Source organism: Anser anser, assembly GCF_964211835.1.
Source record: "Anser anser genome assembly, chromosome: 4".
NCBI lineage: Eukaryota > Metazoa > Chordata > Aves > Anseriformes > Anatidae > Anser > Anser anser.
In genome coordinates, this window is record NC_139724.1 from 45,777,837 (window position 1) to 45,799,896 (window position 22,060).

Sequence of the window (22,060 nt, forward strand, 5' to 3'; positions counted from 1 at the left end):
CTGCAATGAAATTAAATTTGAGTACAGGATTAGTTATACTTTGATTATCTATTAAAGAAGGCCTGTTTTTACAGTAAACAGAAAATTGAAAATAATTGGAATCAAAACTTTTGCTGTTTATGTAGTGTCACTTTCATGACACTTACCCTAAATGTATTTATTATTAAAGTGGATGAGTGACATGCCTAAAGAAGGTGAGAAGAGTAACCTGGCACCTTGGGTTGCTCCCCTGTTTTTCTACAAATCTAGACAGGGCCACAGTCACAGCCAGCCAGTCACATGCATGTTTACATAGAGATGAATTTTGATACATTACAATGCCCTTGAGAAGCCATAAGGCCTGAAAATTGGGGAATGTGAGAATAAAATATTCACCCACTAACCAGAACTAGGGGGTTTATGATTCTAGAGTTGTTGAAGATACTTTTGGGACCAAGGGTTGAGCTAAGCCAGTCTTACCGAGAAATAGCTTATGCAGCAGTCTTTTTCCCCCTTCTAACTCCCCCATTTCTTATGATGCTTTTCTTTCCCCCTTTTGCTTTCTTCCTTCTTTATGTCAGGATATGAGAAGGAAGCTGGAGCTTAAATTATAAGACCTGGTTTTAGTATTTATGGCTGTTTTCAGAAAGTGGGAGAGCTGCTGAGGCCAGATGCCTGGCACACGCTTGGTGATTGAAGAGTATGTAGGAGGAAGCTTGCTACCTATTGCCTTGGCTTTCCACAGTAAACTTGGTCTCCCTACTCTCACTGTAGTTTCTCTGTCTTTTCTACTGCTGCATCTAAGTGATCTCTAGTTTTAAAGTCTGGCAAAGACCTGAAAAAAGATAAAAAGCATAACATAACAGTGAGCTGCTTTTATTAATTTTCAACTGGCATTCTAGAGATTTAATTAAATTTCTCCAATTTTGGCCATTGCCAGGAAATGTGACAGAACAGAGAGTGATCACCTGAGTTTCCGCAGTTCTTCCTGGGCACTGACTGGCAGCACAGTAATGCAGTACAGTGCTAGGGGAGGACATGTTGCAGGCAAAGTCCTTCAGAGAGCCAGAGAATACAACAAAGGCTGCACTGTGTCTTCACCCCCATAGTACTGAATGTTGATCATATTCTCCTCATATTATTTGCCTTGGACTAGTCTGACTTGTTTTTTTCAATGCAATGATAATTGGAACATTTAGATCATAGCTCTAAGCAGCATTTCTCCATAGTACGATATCTAAATATCATTGTTTCTATATCCAGTTTACGCGTATTCTGATGAAAAATATGTTGTGGAAGGACAGTATAGGGAAAAGCAAAATGCATTCCTCATCCAGAGGAAAGTAATCATTCTTTTGATATTTCAATATTAATCTGTCATAGTCTCTTTGTGCGCATTTTATTGCCTGATCAATGGGGAACTCTTGTAGACCTATCAACAGATTTCCTGAAGCTTGAAAATGAGGCAATCATGGACTTTAAGTGTGACAATGTACTAGCAAAATGGTGAGGATTGTAGAACAGTGTAGATACTATATAACAAATTGTTTATCCATTTTACGAAATGCCAGTGTCTGGAATTTTTATAGAGATGATGAAGCACTGAAATACGAGCAGTTTGATAACCTTATTTTTAAGAGTGGGCTTGAATCAAAGATGTTGAAGCACAGATGAGGATTTCTTTCTGTAGTAATATTCACTTGTTACTCTTTACCAGTTGTTTCTATTCTCTCTGGTAAGGCATCTTCTAGTATATAGGTATACATTTCTGCCAGTTTGTCCTTCAAAACCATCTATCAGGCATTCAGCTACTTAACTTCACAATTAACAAAGCTATTTGTGATAGTGAAAAGCGTTCTATGCCCATATTTTATTAAACCATGTTTTTCTCGTGGAGCTTGATCACTTGTATTATTATTAAAGTAAATACCAGAAATTATATGAAGGCATTGTAGAGATCAGGAAAAAATATTGAAAGATCCATGAAAAATGGCTTTCCCTTTGGATAATTTGAACAGTTATTCTGCTGGGGCTATCTCTGTCTGTTTCTTTTTGTAAGACCTCTGGACCAAAGACATCTTCCTGAACTTTGTGGAATCATACTCAGATCAATAAAACTAAGAAAGATTAAGTGACAATACCTGTGCCTGATCAGGATTCGAAGTCCCTTTTGAAACAAATCCAAAACAGTTCACCATAAAGCAAAAAAGCCCACAACTCCATTATGATAATCCTATGTCATATGTTATGGAATGATTCTAAGATTCCCAGTAAGCCAGGTACATACAATACAAAAGAGCTACGTAAGCATGAAATAATGGACCTAGGTCTTACCAGTTGCTAGGACCAGGCAGGAAATCTATGTAAGTTTCACCCATTTTTGTGTGATAAGAGTGATCTTGCAATGATGCACTACACATAGTCCAACTGGCAAAAACCTTACATGTAGATGTTTGTTTTGGTGTAGTAAATTGGCAAGAGGGCCAAAGAACCAACAAGATGGACAAGAAAGCCAAGGGAGAAAAAAAGGAAGGAATAGAAGGAATATGAATTAAGAATATATATATATAGATTAAAAAAAAAAACAAACTATGCATGAATTATAATGTAGAGCTACTCATCTCAAAGAGTTTATTTCTGGCCCTTTACCCATAAGATTTTTCCAACGATAATATGGTATAAGCAGTAATAAGAACTTCATGAATGATGTTGCAGACAAATTATAGAAAAGAGATCAGATCCTTTGAGTTTTGGGGGAAATTTTATGACATAGTACTTGTGTGCTGAATGCTTGTCCTCCTATTCATGTCTCTATGATTTTCTTATGTTTATGTAACTTTATCATTCCATATAACCAAAATTAACATTAGTTTATTTTCTGCCCATCTCACATGTTACACATAAACACAGAATGAATTTTAATGTTTTGTTTAAATCTAATGAACTCAAAACCTATCAGTGTTAAACCAATGAAAAAAAGCGTTAACAAAAATGTCATCAATTATTTACATAGCCTCCAGAGAAACCTTGTGCATGTATGGTGGTAATATTTAAAAAAGAAAACTGTTTCATCTAAAAAATAACAAACAGTTGCTAGAGGTTCTGAGAAAATTATCTTCAAGTTATCTGAATTTAATCCATGAACCAGTGCAGAACTTCAGAATGGAATACAGCAGACTTTGGATAGCAGACCTTGTGCATTATCTAACTGCTTGATTTAGTCACTTATTTCAAAAACATAGGCTCTTTGGTGTAGACAATATTGTGTCCTGTTTTGTTATATTTGTATAAATCACAAGTGTTTAAAGTAAAAAAGACCTAAATATAAATCTGGTATAAAGACTAAGCAGTATTTTGCTATATATTATACATTCAGATAGTAGCTATTCCATAAACACAAAATATGCAATTATCCTGAAAAGAAAATGCAAGGGATCTGTTTTCAATTTTAGGTTCTCTAAATTTATTTCTGGGAACTGTATTACTTTCAGGAACTATGGGTTAAATGGGAGGAAAAACAGGAGCAATGAACTTGATTTGGCAGTTAAACACTGAGTTCACTGATTTCAGGAATAGTTTCTTTTCCACCAGATGAAGACTTTTCCAGTGCGAATAACTCATTGATATAGTAAGGACAATGAAGAACAATGGCTTCTTACAGTGGAAACTCAGAACAGTAATGACTGTTCTGTTTCCACAGAAAATGTTTTAATTTCATGTTTTGAAAGGACAAACATTTTGAAAGCATATTTCCAAAATACATCTGCAAAATAGCTTACCATTCTCCTTTACTCACTGCTTCCATGAGACTCAGAGCATTATGCTTCATGGTTACTCAACTCTGTGCAGAAACATTTTCCCACAAAAAGACTGGTAAATTTTTTTGCAAAAGCCTAAGCAAAAGCCAATGTGGAAGTACACCTCCAGTATGGATCCCCGACATCTTTGGAAATGACAGAAACAGCAAAATCCAAAACAGATCATTCCTTCTGATCCAGTGTTGCTCTAAATGATTTCAAATTGTACATAAAGTATACGATATTCATGACCACAGATCAGTGCCATTATTATATATTTTTTAAAACCTATGATTAAGTTATCAGCTGCCAAAGCCATGTCTGACTGTGGCTGACACACACTGTCCTAATTTTTTTTTTGGATGACTAATACAGGTGCTTCAACGGCAGTTCTAGTGGGAAGGAAGGTCTGTGAAAAAGCCCCTCTGGCAGATACAGACATAGCTATAGATGCTAATCTGTAGTCACTTTAACACTCAGATGAAGAAATCTGCTAGCTGTGTGCTGTCTTGACAATAGAAAGCAGACTGAGTTTCCATAAAAGTTGAAAAACACCTGAAGAAATATATGTTAGTAGAGAAAAAAGCAGGTCTGTCAGTGCCCTAATGTATGAGGGTCTACCCCGGAGATCTTCAGTTGTGAAGGTTGCTATTTTTAATGAGTATGACAGACAAAAGTCTGTCTATATCATACAGGTAAATTTCTATACCCTCCCCCCCCCCCCCAAAAAAAAAAAAGTGTCTTCTGCAATTCCTTTTCTTTTCCCTAGAAAGCTTTGAAATTTTATCTGTGCAAGATGGATGAATGAGGACATATTCTTGTCTTTAGAGCTTACAGCATCTCAATTAAAGTGAAGATATTTTTCCAAAAGAATGTGTTATGTATTTAAGAAAAGAAGTTCACTGTGGGATGACAGAGATCAACATTTTCTTTCCTGGAAGAAGCTTTGTTTAGTTTCCATTAAGTAATGAGCTGCTAAAAGATTTGCTGCTATAAGAAACCAAAAAAAGACACCTTAAACACACTAAAGCAAAGCATTGTCCTGTGGGACAGTTGCATAGTACAAGTTGGTGCCAGTAGGCACTCTGTCGCTGATATATGAACTAGAAATAGCTAACACTGAAGATTTGTTCCAGAAACATTCTTGAGAAAATTGTTTTCCTGAAATACATAATCATGCTTATTTTTTTTACATTCCAGTGTTTTTACTGGTTTGGTAGCCTTGACAGGAGGCATGAATCACAAACTTACAAGAAGACAGCATTCTGCATTCCTTTCTGTGGAAAAGTCAGGCCCTAATGATTTTTGCAAGATAGACCAAGGGAATATGCAACATGAACATTGCTTGCTTGACATTCATCTACATAAAAATGAGAAGACAGGATACTTCTGCAGTTAGAGCTACATATAGACAATAACAGATGACAGTGCTGTCCAAACAATGGTTTTTATTCTTTACTTAGTTTGGCCATATCTTGTTTTATAAAACCAATTATTATGGAATACTCTGTGAAGTACAGTACTGGTACACGAGTGAGAATGACGGAACTAAGAGGCAGTAGAGATGGCTGAATTTCATGTTGAGAAATTGTCTCTCAATATACCTTTTTCATTCAAAAATTACTCATTATTTCATTACTCATTATTTATTTCAACAAGATAACTAATGTCAACCCATAACTATCTGTGAAGATAATTTTTCTGAGTGCTGAATATATACAATTTAATATTTGAGCTGTTTGCTCAACTTAGCTTCTTGATATTGTTTCCTCTTCCTGACTGGAAGGCCTTTCATACTAATTTTGTTTGAAACAAACTCTATCTAATCATTAAATAAATTTGATTTTGTAATCAAATTAATCTCAATTTAAAGTCTAGCATTCACTTTATGAAAACATATTGTCACAAGAAGTAAATAAAAATGAGTATAAGCATTTGCCAGAAAAATGGTGAATATTTTTGTAGCGTTTTTCTGCTTTGCTGCTATCATAGAGTTGTCTGTAATACATATCAGCAGTAAAAAAAGTAATAAACAATTGACCAACACATATCCATTTATTTAGAAACAGTTCCATGGTGAAGATTTGAGCCTGTGACTTTGCGTACATTCTCAGTTGTATGAGAGGATATGTTTTTTGTCTAGCCACAGTAGAAGTCCTTATCTTTAGTTTCAACTTGTGAAAGTAAATTTGTCATTATATTAAGCCATAGGTCCCTTATACATGCATCTTTCTCTAAAACCAGAGTTATGTGGTCCTCAGAGCAATGTTATTAGGCTTACAGTTCTGCTGTAAGGCTCTTGGGCTTTAACAGCAACACCAAATACCAAAACTCCATGTGTGCTTATCAAGAACTAAGTACACTTGAGTAAAACTGGAAGACCACGGATTTCAGCTCACTCTAAACACATTGTAGGCAGCTGAAGGCTGACAGAAATAAGTACCATTGGCTTTAGTTCTGAATATTGCTGAAATAGCCTGGCCCTAAAGACACTCATAAGGATGATGCATATTTTCAGAGGTACCAGGACTCCACGCTGACATCCTACACTTTCATACTATAATAGTTTTGAAGTTGTTTGGGAACAACTTTGAAAAAAAATGTAGATTAAAGCAGTTCTTCCTTGCAAGGGCATCAAAGGAAGGATAGAAACACACACACTGTTAACTTCTGCCAGTTCAGCTTGTTGAACCTGCACAATGTGAACAGTACTATTAATTTATGCATTTGCATAAGCATTTTCCTGGGTGAGCACCAGGAAAATATGTTAGCTGTGGAGACAGTAGATCAAGTTCTACACAGATTCCACAGGTATACAGTTTGGGTCAGCTGATACCACTTCAAAGTCTCTCTGTATGACTGGGGAAAAAAAAAAAAAAAAAAAAAACTATTACTTGTAAAAGTGCCACAAATTTTACTTGTACAAAGTCTGAGACTCCTTCACTTCTTGGCCTTTGTAAGTGCTTGCCAACTCATGGGTTTAAACACGTTATTCATACAGGAGACAACCTGGACCTCTAATCTGTTTCTATTTTGAATTGGGGTAAGCAACTTAATCCTCCAGAGACAGTTTCAATTTCTGTAAAACAAAGTTTGAAGGCACTATTTTCTCCTACAGGGAACATTATGAATTGAACTAATTAACACTTAACAAGTGTTTAATATTTCAGAAAACTAAGTGCTATGGAGAAGAAGAGTATTGGGATCCTGTTTATGGTAGAATACTTGCATTTGACAAGTAGTTGAGAACTAGCCTTTACTCTCTGCCTTAGCATCTCTGAAGTGCCCTGCGTCCTCATCAACATTTTGTTCTCTACGTCTTCCACATGTATTTACCACTTCCAGACAGCAATTACGTTTATCCTCCAAAACTGGCAGTTATCTTACAAGTCAAACTTTATTTCACTGTTACTCCATAATATCATGAAAACAAACATCATAGGTTTTTCCTTGCACTTTTTATTTCAGGCAGACAATTCTCTACTCCCTCTGCTTAGAAAAATTCTGAGTGCAGTCATGATTCCACTATCAAACTAGAGAATACTCTGAGTTTTACACTTAACACTTCGGCTACCGTTGTATAGAAAATACTAACGGTGACAGCAATGAAGGGAAACAGCCTTTCCTAGTCGTAAACTCCTGGGTAATCTGCGTGGCATGAAGGTTCTAAATTAAGAACCAAAGCGTTCCATATTTCTGAGTACAACTGTAAATTAAAAGTAAGCATATACAAAATACTTCAAGCCCCTGAATAACAGCAGGACATCATAGTCCATTCCACAGTCTTTTTTAGACTGGTCCATTAATGTTTTATATACAGCTGGACATACATCTGATAAACATCGCTGCATTAACAGTACTTTTTTTCTTAAACACTTTGCATAATAAGACAAAGATGTAAGTAACATGGGGCAAAACAAAATGCAAATACCTGTAGATTTTCAGAACTTTAAGATCTTAACAAAACTTGCATCCTGGATCCAAGCATTCTCACAATGATTTTGAATTTACTTAGAGGCTGGAATTTTCAGAGTGGATGAAATCCAGTCACCAAATGTTCAATTTCTAAAATTCAAATACTTATCTGAATTTGAAGTACGTCATGAACTTTTCATTGTACAGTAGAGCTCATTTATGATGTATTTGGTATACAGGCATTATATTAAGCAAACATTTAAATGTGCAGGCTTACATTACATCAAGAGTATTCAAACTAAAAGAATGTCAAGCCAAACTTTTCAGAATTGTATTCTTAACAAGAAAAGCTCTTGAGGGGATACATAACCTCTGATGACATTGCAGTTGCAGTGTCCAGTTTAAAAAACTCCTGAAAAAAATATGTCAAAACCAATTTGAATGATTAGCTCTAGATTTTCCTTATCCTGGTGAAGGGGAAAAGTATGAATCTTAAATACTTACCATCATTAGTGTTATCTCTGTAATACTGCCCCAAATGACCACGTCAATCCTCATAAACCAGCAAAGGAAAATGATCTCTAATATGTGTGCAAAGCCAAATAGATTATCAAAATTTACATATCAACATGGAAGGACTCATCTAAAGGATTTTGCACAGGGATCAGTCGTGGGTCCAGTGGTATAAAATATTTCACTACTGACCCAAATAGCAGGTCAGAGAATAGACTCATTAAATTTAGAGACAAATGTAGTCTGGTACACTGTAACTACTTTGGAGGACAAAAATAGGATTCATAATATCTTGATAAACTGGAGATAAGAATGGAAAACTTGAGATATTTTTCATGTTGTAGAAGTGCAAGTAACACACTCATCAATAAGAAACTACACCAAGGGAAAATGGGGAAGAGCTATTGATGGAGAAATTCATTTGGGAAAGGATATAGAAATTAGCTGACCACAGACCAGACATGAGTTAAAAATGACATGCTGCTGCAAACACAGAAATGTCCTTCTGGAATGCAGATAGCATGCAAGTTTGCAAAGCAACTCTTCGTTCTACTCAGCCCTGATAAGGCTTTAACTGGATTATTGTGCCTAGGTCAGGGACCACACTTCAAGAAATTTATGTACTGGTCAAAGACAGTCCCAAAGATAGCAATAAAAATGATAAAAGGTCTATAAAATATGAATTATGATAAAATACTGAAAAAGTGGGATTTTTAACCTAAAAGACTGAGGGAAGGCTTGATTACAGTCTTTCAGACAAGTAGAAGGCTACTTTATGTGTCTGCAGAAGTAACAGGCCAAAATTCAAGCAAGCAAATTCAGATTACATATTCAAAAAAAAAATTTTGAGAAGACCATGAACAGCAGAAGAGTTTGACTGAGGTTTTCTGTATCCATACTGAAGACTTCAGGGCACGCTGACAAGTATCTGTCACGAAGGACCCAAAGGTTGTTGCTTTTGCCTTGAACTAGATGACTTCAGGTCCCTTATAGCCCTACGATCCTGTACTTTTGGCTTGCTCTTTATCCTGTTTAGCTGAAGCACTGAAAGTCATGACATATGCCACGTGCAAAATACATCCGGTTTCCATGAGCCCCGTACAAGCTTCTGCTTCTCTTCCTTCTACTTTCACTTTCTACTAAAAGGAAAAGTCAAATTATTGTTTTTCTCATTCAAACCTATTGTTTTACTGAAATTTCAGCTTCTCAGTAGTGGTCTAGAAATTTCAAGGCTCAAACCTAAGAGATAGGAACATTCTGGTCCTTATCCTGTTAAACAATGAAGGGCAAGAACAGCCAAACACATGCTTACTGTTTAAGGAAGTGTGCCAATATCTGGCAGATTGCTCAGCAGGCTCATTATCTTGTAGACTGAGCCATCGCAGGATCACAGAATCACACAGAGTCACAGAACGGTTGAGGTTGGCAGGGACCTCTGGAGGTCTTCTGGTCTGCCCCCCTGCTCAAGCAGGGCCACCCAGAGCAGGTTGCTCAGGACCATGTCAGTGTCATTCAGGAGACTGAGCTGTATGTATTCAATTCAAGTAGACAGAAAACAATAAACTAAATCTTGAAAACTGTCTCAAATATCTCCAAAACTTTGTTGTTTAATTTACAACTTCAAACGATTTGTACAGCTCAAACTGAAAGGACAGAACTGATGCAAGTAACCACAGGAATTAAGAAAAAAAATCTTCTTTTATTACCAACAATGTCATTAATGCTTCTATGGAGACAACCAGAAATGTTGGCGTGTAGGGAAAATTGTATTATTTTTTTCAGAAGCAGCCCAAGTTTTTTTATGATTTTTCTATCCACAGCTTGTTTGAAGGTATTGTAGGGAGTAGCTGAAAGGCATAAACCATAATTAGAAGTTGAACCATGCCAAGACACCATGGGCATTGTTCAAGAAGTCATGCCAATTGACATCCCAAGCATGCAATGTGAAAAGAGGGTTTGCCAACAATTTGTGAAAAATTATCTCAGCATGTTGTTTCATTTCAGTATTAACATTGTTTTAAAAAATGTCAGCCAGTTACATAGGGTTTGGCTGCAATCCAGGTGTGAAACAGTGATGAAGAGGGCCATTAATGCAAAATGCCAAGCCCTGAGTTTCATGTCATTAATATTTATGACATAGTGTGAAGAGCCTTATTTAAATGCCACTTGGTGTGTGGGTTGGGGAGGGGGAAAAGACGGATGGTAGGGGAGGAGAGTTATAGTATTTATGCTAAAGTGTCAAAGTCTTGACATGGAACAAAGCCCTTTACAGACACAGAGTAGTAATAATTAGCCTAATGTTTGGATAGTTACACTTTATTTGACCTCTGATTTTAATGGTATAAAATTGTAAAAACTAACCATCTTGTCAAGCCACCAAAGGAAATGCATTTGGATGGGTATTTGGAAACCACATGTAATTGTTAACCATCATCTATTATTTTGGGCAAATTGCCTGAAGCGTACTGAACCTCAAATACTTATTTCAAGCTGCTCTGGCCCTTCTGAAGTGATGTTATAATTTCAGGCAGACAATATGCTTTGTTTAACATCGTCCTATAACTCCTACCAGTGCCTGCTGAGGTCACAAAATAATTGATTTCCTCCTTTTCCAGGCTGTGGCAAGAAACTGCACGCTTCAAGCGAGTAGTGCCCTAGACCTTTACAAGGTCACAGGAGGTGATCAGACGTTTTCACATCCATGACTTCTATAAGTGATGTTTTTTGTACACTGATGAGATTTAGTGTTTAGGTCCTTCCTTAATGAAACACAACTCCATTGTTAGTGTCCTCTGTCCTGGAATGGCAATGCTCTGCATTTTGTCATATGAACACAGCGAGTCGCTTTTATACTTTTATACAATTCACATAAGATTTGCATGAACTATGTAGCCAGTCCTCAGTTCCCTGTTTTTAATTGCAAATTGTCTCCTTCTCTTGACATAAGTAGTCTGTTTTTTGTCATAACTTAATTCCTACAAACTGCTGTGTTTTTTCAACTTATGCTCTTATGTCAAGAAATAAATGAAGTGCACTATACACATCATATTTTTCATGCAACTGTCAGACATGCTTATTGCTTACATAAAAATACAGCATTGTTTAGAAAAGAGAAAAAAAAATAGAGTGAGCTGGTATAAAATATTTCTTTTTAAAGTAGCAATTCCTTGGAGATTAAATTTTAGAAAGAAAATGATATTTCATGGTCTGCAAAGAAAAATCTGCTTTTCAAAATGCAGAGAACAATCAAATTAAATTAAATTTACAATTTTATATGAAGAAATCATCATATTTGTAGCACCAAAATATAAAATGAAATAATATTGTAATTAACTGTTGAAAAATCCTTTTAATATGCACTAATATAAAATTGATAGTGTACTCTGTTACTCAGGAAATGTATTCATTTTGTAGTCACTATCTCCTGTTTCTATTCAAAGAAGGTCAAAGCTCAGGCTCAGCAGGAATCTAGGAACTCTTAAAGCGAGGCTGAATGAACCCCCAGGCATGTTTTCTTAAATTATGTTACAGTTGCTCTGTAACTATATCCATCCAGAGTATCTCCTAAAATCCATACGTTAAGAATGGGTGATTGTACTTTGGACTACAAAACCCGTCCCAAAATAACAAAGAGGTTAGATTCTCAATGATTTAAAATTGATAACCAATCTAAGACCATGGAGAAACTCCTTCTAATGACTGTTAATGAAGTTTTCTTTCTAGTAACCTATTTAGGTTAGTCAGGACTGAAAACAATGATAAGGAATATCAGAGACATCTGGGACATCCACATCAGTAAGTGGATAATGCAATGGGAAATTATAATCATTAGTTGATTAATGTAAATAATGTATGACCCCCCAAAATTTCTAGAAGTCACTTTTTAACATACATTATTTTCATTAATCAACAAATGAACAGGGATTTTCCTACATGGAGCTTAGTGTGCAGTGCTTGGATCATGTGACAATGGGGCTCAGGAGTACTTTGTGTCAGGCAAAGGGACTGCAACATGGTTAGCAATTCGAGAAGATACCCAAGCATGGCGTTACTCAGTGTAGCTCTACTGGCACCTCAGAGCAATACAACACAATAGAACCAAGCAATACAACACAATAGAACCAAATTCTGGAAATTAGAAACCACTCACCTCAAGCTGAGATCACAAAATCTGGGAACAAGAACTTTAGCAGACCTTTCTCACAATATGATCCTGAGCTGTGCCTGTGTTAAATAAAAGCTGATCTCCAGAGCCCCACTGTGCAAAGTGCATTTCTTTGGGAATTTTGTAGAAAGATTATGTTTGTATGCACACTCTGTATTTCCCTTTTATAAACACATATGGTGGCTCTTTAAATCTGACTTTGACTTCTCTACATATACCAGCCTCATCTCAGGGTTCATACTGAGAAGTTCACAAATACTGGATGCCATTTCTAAAGAACTCTCCTTCAAAGGAGAAAGACAGCCTCTTTGATAATTCTAGGATGGCCATGGCCAAAGTGTATTTAGCATCCAGGCTGGCTAGAGGGCTTGCCCAATACTTTTCTACTGCAGCAACATTAGGTTCAGGAGGAACTTGCCCAGCATCTGGAACTGTTCCGTTTTTACTAAGCATTTTCTACTGCAGCACTAAGACTATCTTATCTTTCTTTATTACCTCTGTGTAACATATATATGTGTGTTTCAATAAGATTATCGTTTAGTCAGATTACTGCATTCACATAATTACATCAATCAAGCGAGCATTTTAGGCACACAATTCCTTGGCATCTGATCAATTTTCTGCAAAGAGGATAAGGTCTTTGATCTCACCCTAGAGAGGGTCACTAGAGTATGATCCCAAAGATGCTGAATGCTGATTTCAGAAAAAAAAAATGATGATCAGGACATCTCAAAAACGATTGTTTAGGTTAAGAGTTCAGCTAATAAGTTCCCTGACTCCTAAGTGCTATGCACCTCCTGGGAGGTACTGAGACCCTCCAGCTGCCCTTGCAGTTAATGGAGATGAGGATACTCCATATTTTGCATAACCCAGCTATAAATGCATTACACTTAACTGCATAATCTCAAGGATAAGAGAACATCTGTCATCCAATAACAGCAAACACCATCTGGGTTTGTATCATTGTATTCCTACTTACTTGAACAAATGAAGCTCAAGTGACACTGGGCGTTGCTTCAAAGGAAAAACAAAATGTATTTACACTTGTTACTTTGCCCTTTTGCACATTTTGAACAGCTATAATGAAAGGCTTTGCCTACAAAAGCATTCATTAGAATAACTGCTATTTCTGTTTTCTCAGCTATCTTTTCAGAATTATATCATTTTTCTCTAATCATCTCATGGAAGATATCCAAAGTAGTCATGAAGGAACTCACATCTCATTCCTTCTGACCTTAGCTAGTAGCCTTTTTTTTTTTTTTTGTCTATTTTTAAAGATAATATCAAGTGTCCTACTTGATCTTTTCAGCTTCTGCCCCAGAGAAGGCTGGCTGGTCCTCTTCTGCTTCTCTGCTGGTACTAAAACAAAGGAGCTGCAATAGCAGCACAGTATCAGGCCAAAAATCTTTTCTGTCAGAGTAAACTAGACCTCTGGAACTTTGCCAGAAGAAATGCAGATGAGTTGGTTTGAACGCTTTGTACTGCTCATAATTTATAGTGTCTTCTTATTAATATTTTTAATGTCTGGAGGAAAATAAAATTATTCTGCACTGTGGAGTCAGTTTGTAAAGCTGTTCAAATTACCTGACTAGATAATTGTTCCTCTTCTAGCTTCTGATTAAGGCTCTTCCTCCTGTCACTTTATTAAACAGAGAGCAGAGCACATGCCCCAGTCTAAAGTTGGAAATGGCTCTTTAGAAAGCTTTGGGAAATTCATCATTTAACTCAGTACTACAATGGATTCTAAAGACAGTTACTCACAGCAATTGATGCTGTGTTTTCCAAACTTAGCCCTTAAGGGACTGATGTGCTCTGTGCCCCCAAAAGAATATCCGACTTGAAAAGCAAACCTAAGAACTAGTGTTAGAAGAGGATGCTAAAGTAGGCCAAATGAACCAGGTATAAACACAGCTCTGAGAACTAAGAGGAAATTAGTGAATAACTAGAACAGCTTGCATAAATCTAGGGAGACAAAAATATGTTTATTTCGAATCTTGGAATCCAAAGCCAATTTGTATCTAGTGCTGGGTTGAACTTTTCAGTAGATACTTTAAAATGCTCATAATTTTCTATAATACTCGTAGATTTTTTTATAATTTATAGAAACATCTGTTTCCCTAACTATGTACAGAGGCAACTTTTGTAGGTAGGCTTTTGTACTTATTTGACCAATTCCATCTCTGCACACACACTTTCATACACACCTTCAAAGAATAAAGCATGTTTGAAATGCCTGCAAACTCACAGATAGTTACAGCTTTAAAACACATTGCATTTCTAAAGCCCACAGATGTCTTCATCCAGACAGCTGAACTCCACACTAGCATCTCGATTCTAACCATAAAACTGAGAACTGACCTCCCAAGGTAATGCATATTATTATTATATGTGTTACAATAGCACTTGAGAAACCGAATTACATCCTTCCCGGTATTTAGAGCTGTGCAATATCTGCGATATGAGGCTGCCTTGTAAATTTAGAATGCTAGCTCCTAGGGGACAGGCTAGAGGTAGGGGGAGAAATAAGCTCATAGGGAAGAAATGTTAGAAATCAGACCTATTGACTTCCAGTCCAGGGCATTACACAACAGAATATGTCAACTATTATATTATCGTGTTAACTATAACTGCCTTTGAAGTGAGATGAGACTCACGTACTTCTGTGTCTCACACACACACATACACAAAGGGAATTTTCCCAAAAAACTTTTTTTTTTCTAATGAAGTTTCTGGAAAGAATTATAGGTGGTTGTTTTTTTTTGTTTGGTTGGTTTTTTTGTTTTGGTTGGTTGCTTTTTTTTTTTTCTTGTAATAGAAAGCAAGTTCCAAAGGGACAATTTTATTCTTGCAGTGGTAAAAGCAATTTAAGTTTCCATAATAATTGAGTAATCCATGGCAGTGTGTGAAAACTTTTGGTATATATATCAGTATTTCTATTCTGGTTGGGTAAAAGATTTAAGAAGTTTCTGAGAGATCACATGCAATAGCATCCCCTCACTGGTAGAGACTCCAGCAAGGAAAAGTAACCTCTGTTGTCCCTTGGCTTATAACCAATATAGACCAAAACCCTTTCTCTCTTTGTCTCCTCTCCCTTACACTCATTTAGAGTAGTCACCTCAGAGCATTACCTGGTGTCACCTCCAGTACAGGAAAGGAGACAAAATATCCAGTGTGAGCCGTAGGTGGGTGGCAGGCTTTTAGTCGTCCTGTAAATGTAAAAGCAGGCAGTGCCTTCCTTCATACCTCAGCAGCAGGAATAGGCCCCGCTTTGCCAGTTTGCTGTTCCCTAGATGATCTCTTTCTCAGAAGAGAAAAATTGGCAACTTTCTTCACTTCCAGTCACTAACATATGTTCATGTATCAAACAACTTAATTGTCAGTACATGGAATAATAACAATTAAGGATCAGAGATCAGTGTTCTAGTTTAAAGTGAAAGTGAAATGCAGTCTATGCTCAGGCCAGTCCCACATGTTTATAGCATTTCTTCTGGGCAAAGTCAGTCAGATTGCAATGGCTGCATTGCAGGCTGGTGTGCCAAGTCTATGTTCAGAGCACTTCTTATGGGATTTCTGAATATATAGTGTGAATTGACCACATCTTTCTCCTCTCCTCAGGAATACTGTAACATGGTATCACACCTCCTATTTGAATGCTCTTGCAAATGTTAATGAAAGAAAGTTCACAATCTCTTTCTAAAGTAAAATAAGTATTTAATACCTGTTTTCCAGCTCAGCCATCCGAGGCAAAGACAATTAATTAGTGTAAATTCTTGCCCATGAGAGTTGCTAAATTATGAATTATTTTGGTCAGGAAGTATTTTTTTGTTTTGTTTTGTTCTGTTTTATTTTAATTTGTGGCCAGAAAGTAATAATTATTTATAACAAATAATCAGTTGTAACAACAATTAGTTATAATAACAAGGAATGGTAAAAAACATAATCCTAGATTGCAACAGTGGTAGAAATGAAGAGGAGGAATTTTGACTCTTTGCTATATCAAGCCACTAAAAATTAGCCATTAGACAAAAATGGCAGAAAAACAGATGGAAGCATAACTAGGATCCTTCTTGTGCATGGAATGGCAAGAAACTGCAGCGTTGGCAGCCCTTCTCGTGAAACTGAGAACTTGAGCCACTAAGACATTCAGTGTCTTTCTCTGATTCACAGCTCAGGCTTTCCGTCCATCTCTTCACAGGTATTTTATTTCTGGTCTCCACCGCAGCCACAGGTTAATTTGTAAGGTGGAAACTCCCCTTTCTGCTGAGCAAGCCAGTGCCAAGAGCAGAGCAGGCTGAGGAGGAGCAGCTCCCAGCCCGTGCTGAGCCCCCGTGCCACACACATCTGGCCATGTCCAGGTGCTGTCTCATGCTGTCAGGACAGACCTGAGCACCAGGTCCCACTGCTGCTTACTCCCTCCATCCCTCACAGGCAGGGTAAATCACATCCAGGCTCCAAGGCGAGTGCTGGCAGCTGTGCAAATGCAGGGTGAAGTGCTGCACCGTACGCCCCAGCTGTCCCTCTGTTAAGGCAGGGCTGCCTTGTTTGCATGCCTGTATCAAAAAGTAACAGCCACAAAATATCAAAGACTGTTTTTCCTCTCCAAACTGACTGCCTGTTGTTATTTCTCAAAACATGAGTCCATCTGCGTCTTTCCAAGCTATGGACATGTGGAGACATCTGCGTCATTTTGAAAAAAGCATGTGTGTTTGCTTCTCACGGGAAGTTGGAACTTGCCAAGAAATAATTGTCAAGACTCTTTATTGTTTTCACTTTTATACCTGTTATTCCTGAGCAAAAAGGACTTGAATCTCCTCTCCTTCCCAATGTAAATCTGAATTAAGCTCACAGAGCTATGGAAAATAAGGTACCTAAGGCATCGGAACAAATATTCTTTGATCCAGAAGGTATCTATTTAGTTCGTTTGATCATAAAGAGAACCTACTCAGTTCTCACTGCACATCACTGCACTTTCTGAGTAGCAAAGGTTCACAGGGCTGCTATGGCTCATCCAGTGTCAGCCACTCAGAGATATTCAGACTGATGGACAGTACTAAGAATTCCCATGGCAGAAATAAAGGCAGAGACAAGACCACTTCTGTAATCTACTGCGGTATACAAGTCCTAAAAGTGTTATTTTTGAAAAAGCTGAATCTGGTAGTGTAAAGAAACATAGCAACAGCTTTTAAAGCAAAACTATCAAGGTGAAATAAACACATTAGCAGCATCTAGATTTGGCACTTCCTTACAGTTCTGATGGAAATACTACTTTGGGTGCAGATCTCCCAAAGAAGACAAAATGTTGATTTGAATAAGCTTCTAGTTTTTGTTGCATTGGCATAATAAATCTAGGTAAACCCTAGTGAATTGAATCACTTAACTACTAGAGAAGAACAGGGAAAAGAGAAGAATTTGACCCATTGCATAGAGTGACTGTGGTTCTCCAATGTATTTAGTTTTGCAGTAGTGATGAGAGTATGACCATGAAGTGGACAGCAAAGATGAATCCAGGTGTCACTGCAGCTACTTCCTATCCTAAGCCAGTGCTGTTTCTACTGCTGTACTGCATTTGGCAAAGTTAATGACAGGCAAGAATCTATGTGTCATATCCAGTCATTATCACAGGAATATGCAATGTGTTCTCGTCACCAAGGAGAAAGGTCCTAAAACTAAGCACAGGCTTCTATCTTAGGAGACTTTGAATATTACAAAAGTACTGCTAGCATTGACAGGACAAAGATCTGGCCTCTGATCTTCAAATGTGTAAGTTTTTTGCAAGGATTATCCAGCCCAGCTTTTCACACACAAAGTAGCCCTGTGAAGCTGAGTCTCACATGCCAAATGTGTTTCCAAAGCTACCAGTGCTTCAGCTCTGGAACCACAGAAGCCACTCCTTGCTAAAAAATACCTGTCTTTCACAATTCCTCTTTTTTATCTTCATTACAATTAATTTAATTTATTTCAAGGCAGTTGACAGCAAAAGCAAAACATTTTGTTCCTACTCTGCAAAAGATGTGGAGACATCCCTGAGGAAAACCAACCACACAATGGCAACACTGTTCATTAAAAATCCAAGATCTGCCATGCAATGCTGTTTATAATTTATCCCATCTGTGGCAGGAGGGACATCATTGTGATGATCGAGGTGATAAGTTCTGGAAAGAAATATAAATCATTCATTCAAGTATTTCAGATGTATTCTTAAAATGCAGCAGTAATTCTTCATTATCTCCTTCTTAGGAGACTGCATTTGGAAGCCACAGCTCATCCTTAACCAGTAAAAGTAGTTCACTTACAGACAAGGGAACTGTGGTATGAAATGTTCGAAATGAATGAGAAGACAATAAAAAGTAAACAAAATTTAAATATTTTTGCTTTTCAAAACCAAATTTTGTTTTCCATCACATATTTAAAATTTGATTTGCATTTCCCACAATAGGAATTTATTGTACAATACCTGAAAGCACAGACTTATGGGAATGGAGTACAATTTTATAAATACTGGTGTTTATTTTCAGAAGCTCCCAGATCAGTAAATGAAATCACAGTTTTACCCATCAGTTGTAAATCTGTAAAACCTTAGCTACTAATGGCATTATGTAGCAATCTGGAATTAACCCAAGACAGCTTTCTGGATGAAAGAAGTCATCTTCCTATAGGAGTGTCCTTGGTGTTTATAAGACCTCTATCTTAAAATCACATCACCATAACACTAGAAAGTTAGGGGAAGTGTTAGATTTCCTCAGAGGGCATCTTATCTCTGGGCACTACCAGCTTTTTCCTCCCAGACATGATTAGCTTGTGGGAGTCATATGAACTTTTTTTGAAGGCCACAATTTTTGCTTCAGAATGGTTCAGATTGTACCGAGCTGCAGGTATTTTGAAAACAAAATTAACTTTCCATACAAGGTTAAAAATACTCACTGAGCCCTCTCACACATCAGACTGCAAGAGCTGAATGCTACTACGCTATCAATACAGTCAGTATATTTTTCAGGAACAAAATATAAACATTGAGAAAGAACACTTAATATAAGTTTGCTAAGTACTTTTGCTTCCTTTCTTGGTCATGGCTATGAGAAACTGTTTGTTTAAATGTGGAGGAAAATGAATAGATTTCCCAGACTTCCCTCCTTTGCCAGCAAATACAGTGTTCACCGTACATTGCATAACATGTGGTGAAAAGGAAAAAAAATAGATTCTCTTGTTAAAATACCTGCCGTCACTAGTTAATTTGTTGTGTGTTTTTTTACCTTTCCCTATAAATGTGCATAGAGCCACCTCAGTGTCTATTGACATCTCCAGGGATAGGTTTGGTCCTTAGGAATAATGGGAAAGGTCTCTGGTCTGAATTCTGCACTCTCCCCTACGAGCATTAAGCCCAGTAGCTTTCCTACCGCTTCTACATAAATGCTGGCAAGGACTGGGCAGACGAAGTGCTCTGTGCAACTGCTCGGAGGATAAAAGCTCTTGACCTGGTGGTTTAGTCACAGCAAATGTGCACATTGAGAAGACGTGTGGTGCTGAGAAGAACAGAACGATTCTATTCCAGCCTCACACCTCCGCTTGGTTGCCAAGATGCCCAGCAGCAGTGCTGAACAAGGGAATCAGAGGCTGCAGAGCAGCCAAGCATAGTGCATGAGTTAAGCCACAAATAATAGGAGAACACGCACTTAAGTTAATAGCATATGCTGCCTCAAGCTTTCTTCTTTCAAGGAAACTTTCTAGCTTGTAGGAACAAAGCCCACCACCCATCTTGGAGGCTGTTCGGCAGTGTGCAATAAGTGAGATTTTTTTATTCCAGCCGCTTTCCAGTAGACTGTGTTAACATAAGAAAGTCATTACTACTTTCATTATTGGCAAAACTGCAGTGTCCTGAGGGAGCCAAGAGATGTGAACAGGCTGAGACTCATCTAGGACAAGGAAATCTAAGTTGCAGTTTGGGCACATTAAAGAATGAGCCATACGCTGTGCTCTGTGGATGAGGACCTCAAACTTACCAATGACAGATCAGTGACTCCACAAGTATTTCAAAACCCTCACATAAGAATAAAGTAGAAAGGGCTTCTTTCCTTAATTTCTGAGATAAGTAACTTCTGAGAAGGAATTTTAATTCAAAGTACAAAAATCATTTCCTATCAGATCCACAGAGATGGACCTTAGTTTCTGATAAAGCCAACATTAAGAGGAGTCCATGTATTAACTCATATCCCATTTCAATGAGTTTCTGTCTCATCTGTGTGTGTCAAACATGTGTGAATCATTCTGCCAAAACTCTGGAGGCTGTCTAGGAACTACCAAGCACAAGTGAAAGCATCTGTGCTCCACGTAGCACAGCTGTATGAATGATGCTGCTCGCCTGCCCGCAGAGCACACACCATGCCAGCTGTTTGACAGGGTGAATGGGAAGGGAGATCGATGAGAGGCTCTCTGAGAGAGCCTGGGGCACACTTCAAAAGCATTTTTTTCCTTTCACTCCTCTGCTTTTATGCACTGCTCATATTGCTTTGATTATTTCACTTCTTTAATCTGATCAACATTAATAAACAGCAAGTACTCCTCCCAGCACTTATTTTTAATAATTTCTTTAAGCAATGAGCTGAAAGTCTGATACTTTGCCAGGGTCAGATGGCTCAGATTACGCAGCTGCGTTCCTGTGTTAGCACCCAAGGATTTATGTAGAAGTTTGCATTCTACTTTATAGTCAGTGAAAACCAACAAAGCCTGCAGTACAACCAGCTTTCTGGTGGTCAGTAATGTCCTGTACTGGAGGGAACATTGTTGATTACACAAATGTCTTTACCTTTAATGGCTTTCTTTAAATTCTTTCATTTCATTGTGTTGTGCTTAGCTTGGTGACCAATCTGCTCTGCTGAGGAGTGAAGTACCAGCCATATTTTTATAATTTTTGGAATAAAAACAGATTAACCTGAACCTTAATTACCTCTTTTATCAGTGCAAAGAAAGTAGTCGCTAAGAAAAAGATTTTCTCATCCTTTTGAAGGCCTTCTTGTCTGTGTTTACAGCTCTTTTTATTTGAGCTTAATGAACATTTGTGCAGGCAATGTTAGATTGGCATGAACAGTACACAGAGTGAATTTCAGGCCTGTTAACAGAGATTTGCTATCTGTGAATTAGATTCTTGATTAAATAAAACACATTTTGGCAGGCTCAGATTTGCTTTTTAAAGGTCAAGACATTCAGTCAGAGAACAGAAACAATACTATGAACAAAACACAAAGGCCCACTCCATGTCCCAAGGACCTTTATGAAGAAGCACGGCTCTGTGAGAAGTATACAGTGAGATCAAAAGGGCAGCAATAAATCAGAATCACTAGTGTGCATGTTCAGATAATGATAGCTCTCTGTTGCTATTAATTTCTATTTCTAAGTGCTATGTAAGGATTTTTCTGAGGAAGATTTGAATACGAGCGGATAGTGTGCTTTTGCGAAGCTGTGAAAGATATCTTCAAACACTGGTGATGATAAGAGCACAAATGAAATGTGATGAAATGTGATAAGAACACTAGAGACACCAGAAAAAAATCTTAATCTTGATCTGTAGGTCGGAATGATATTGATAGGGTGATGGGTGATATGTAGAGGGACATCTCTTTGACTCCTTCCATAAAGAAACTAAAAATAGGAAGGAGAATGAATGTTAGGCTATCTACATATTGATTTGGAAGGAGTG

General features: G+C 37.4%; 1 protein-coding gene across 4 annotated transcripts in view; it reads left to right on the forward strand.

The window, feature by feature from the left end:
- The window catches only part of PDE5A (phosphodiesterase 5A), a 135,616-nt gene that overhangs the window by 36,593 nt on the left and 76,963 nt on the right, over positions 1–22,060 (forward strand). The window lies entirely within an intron of this gene.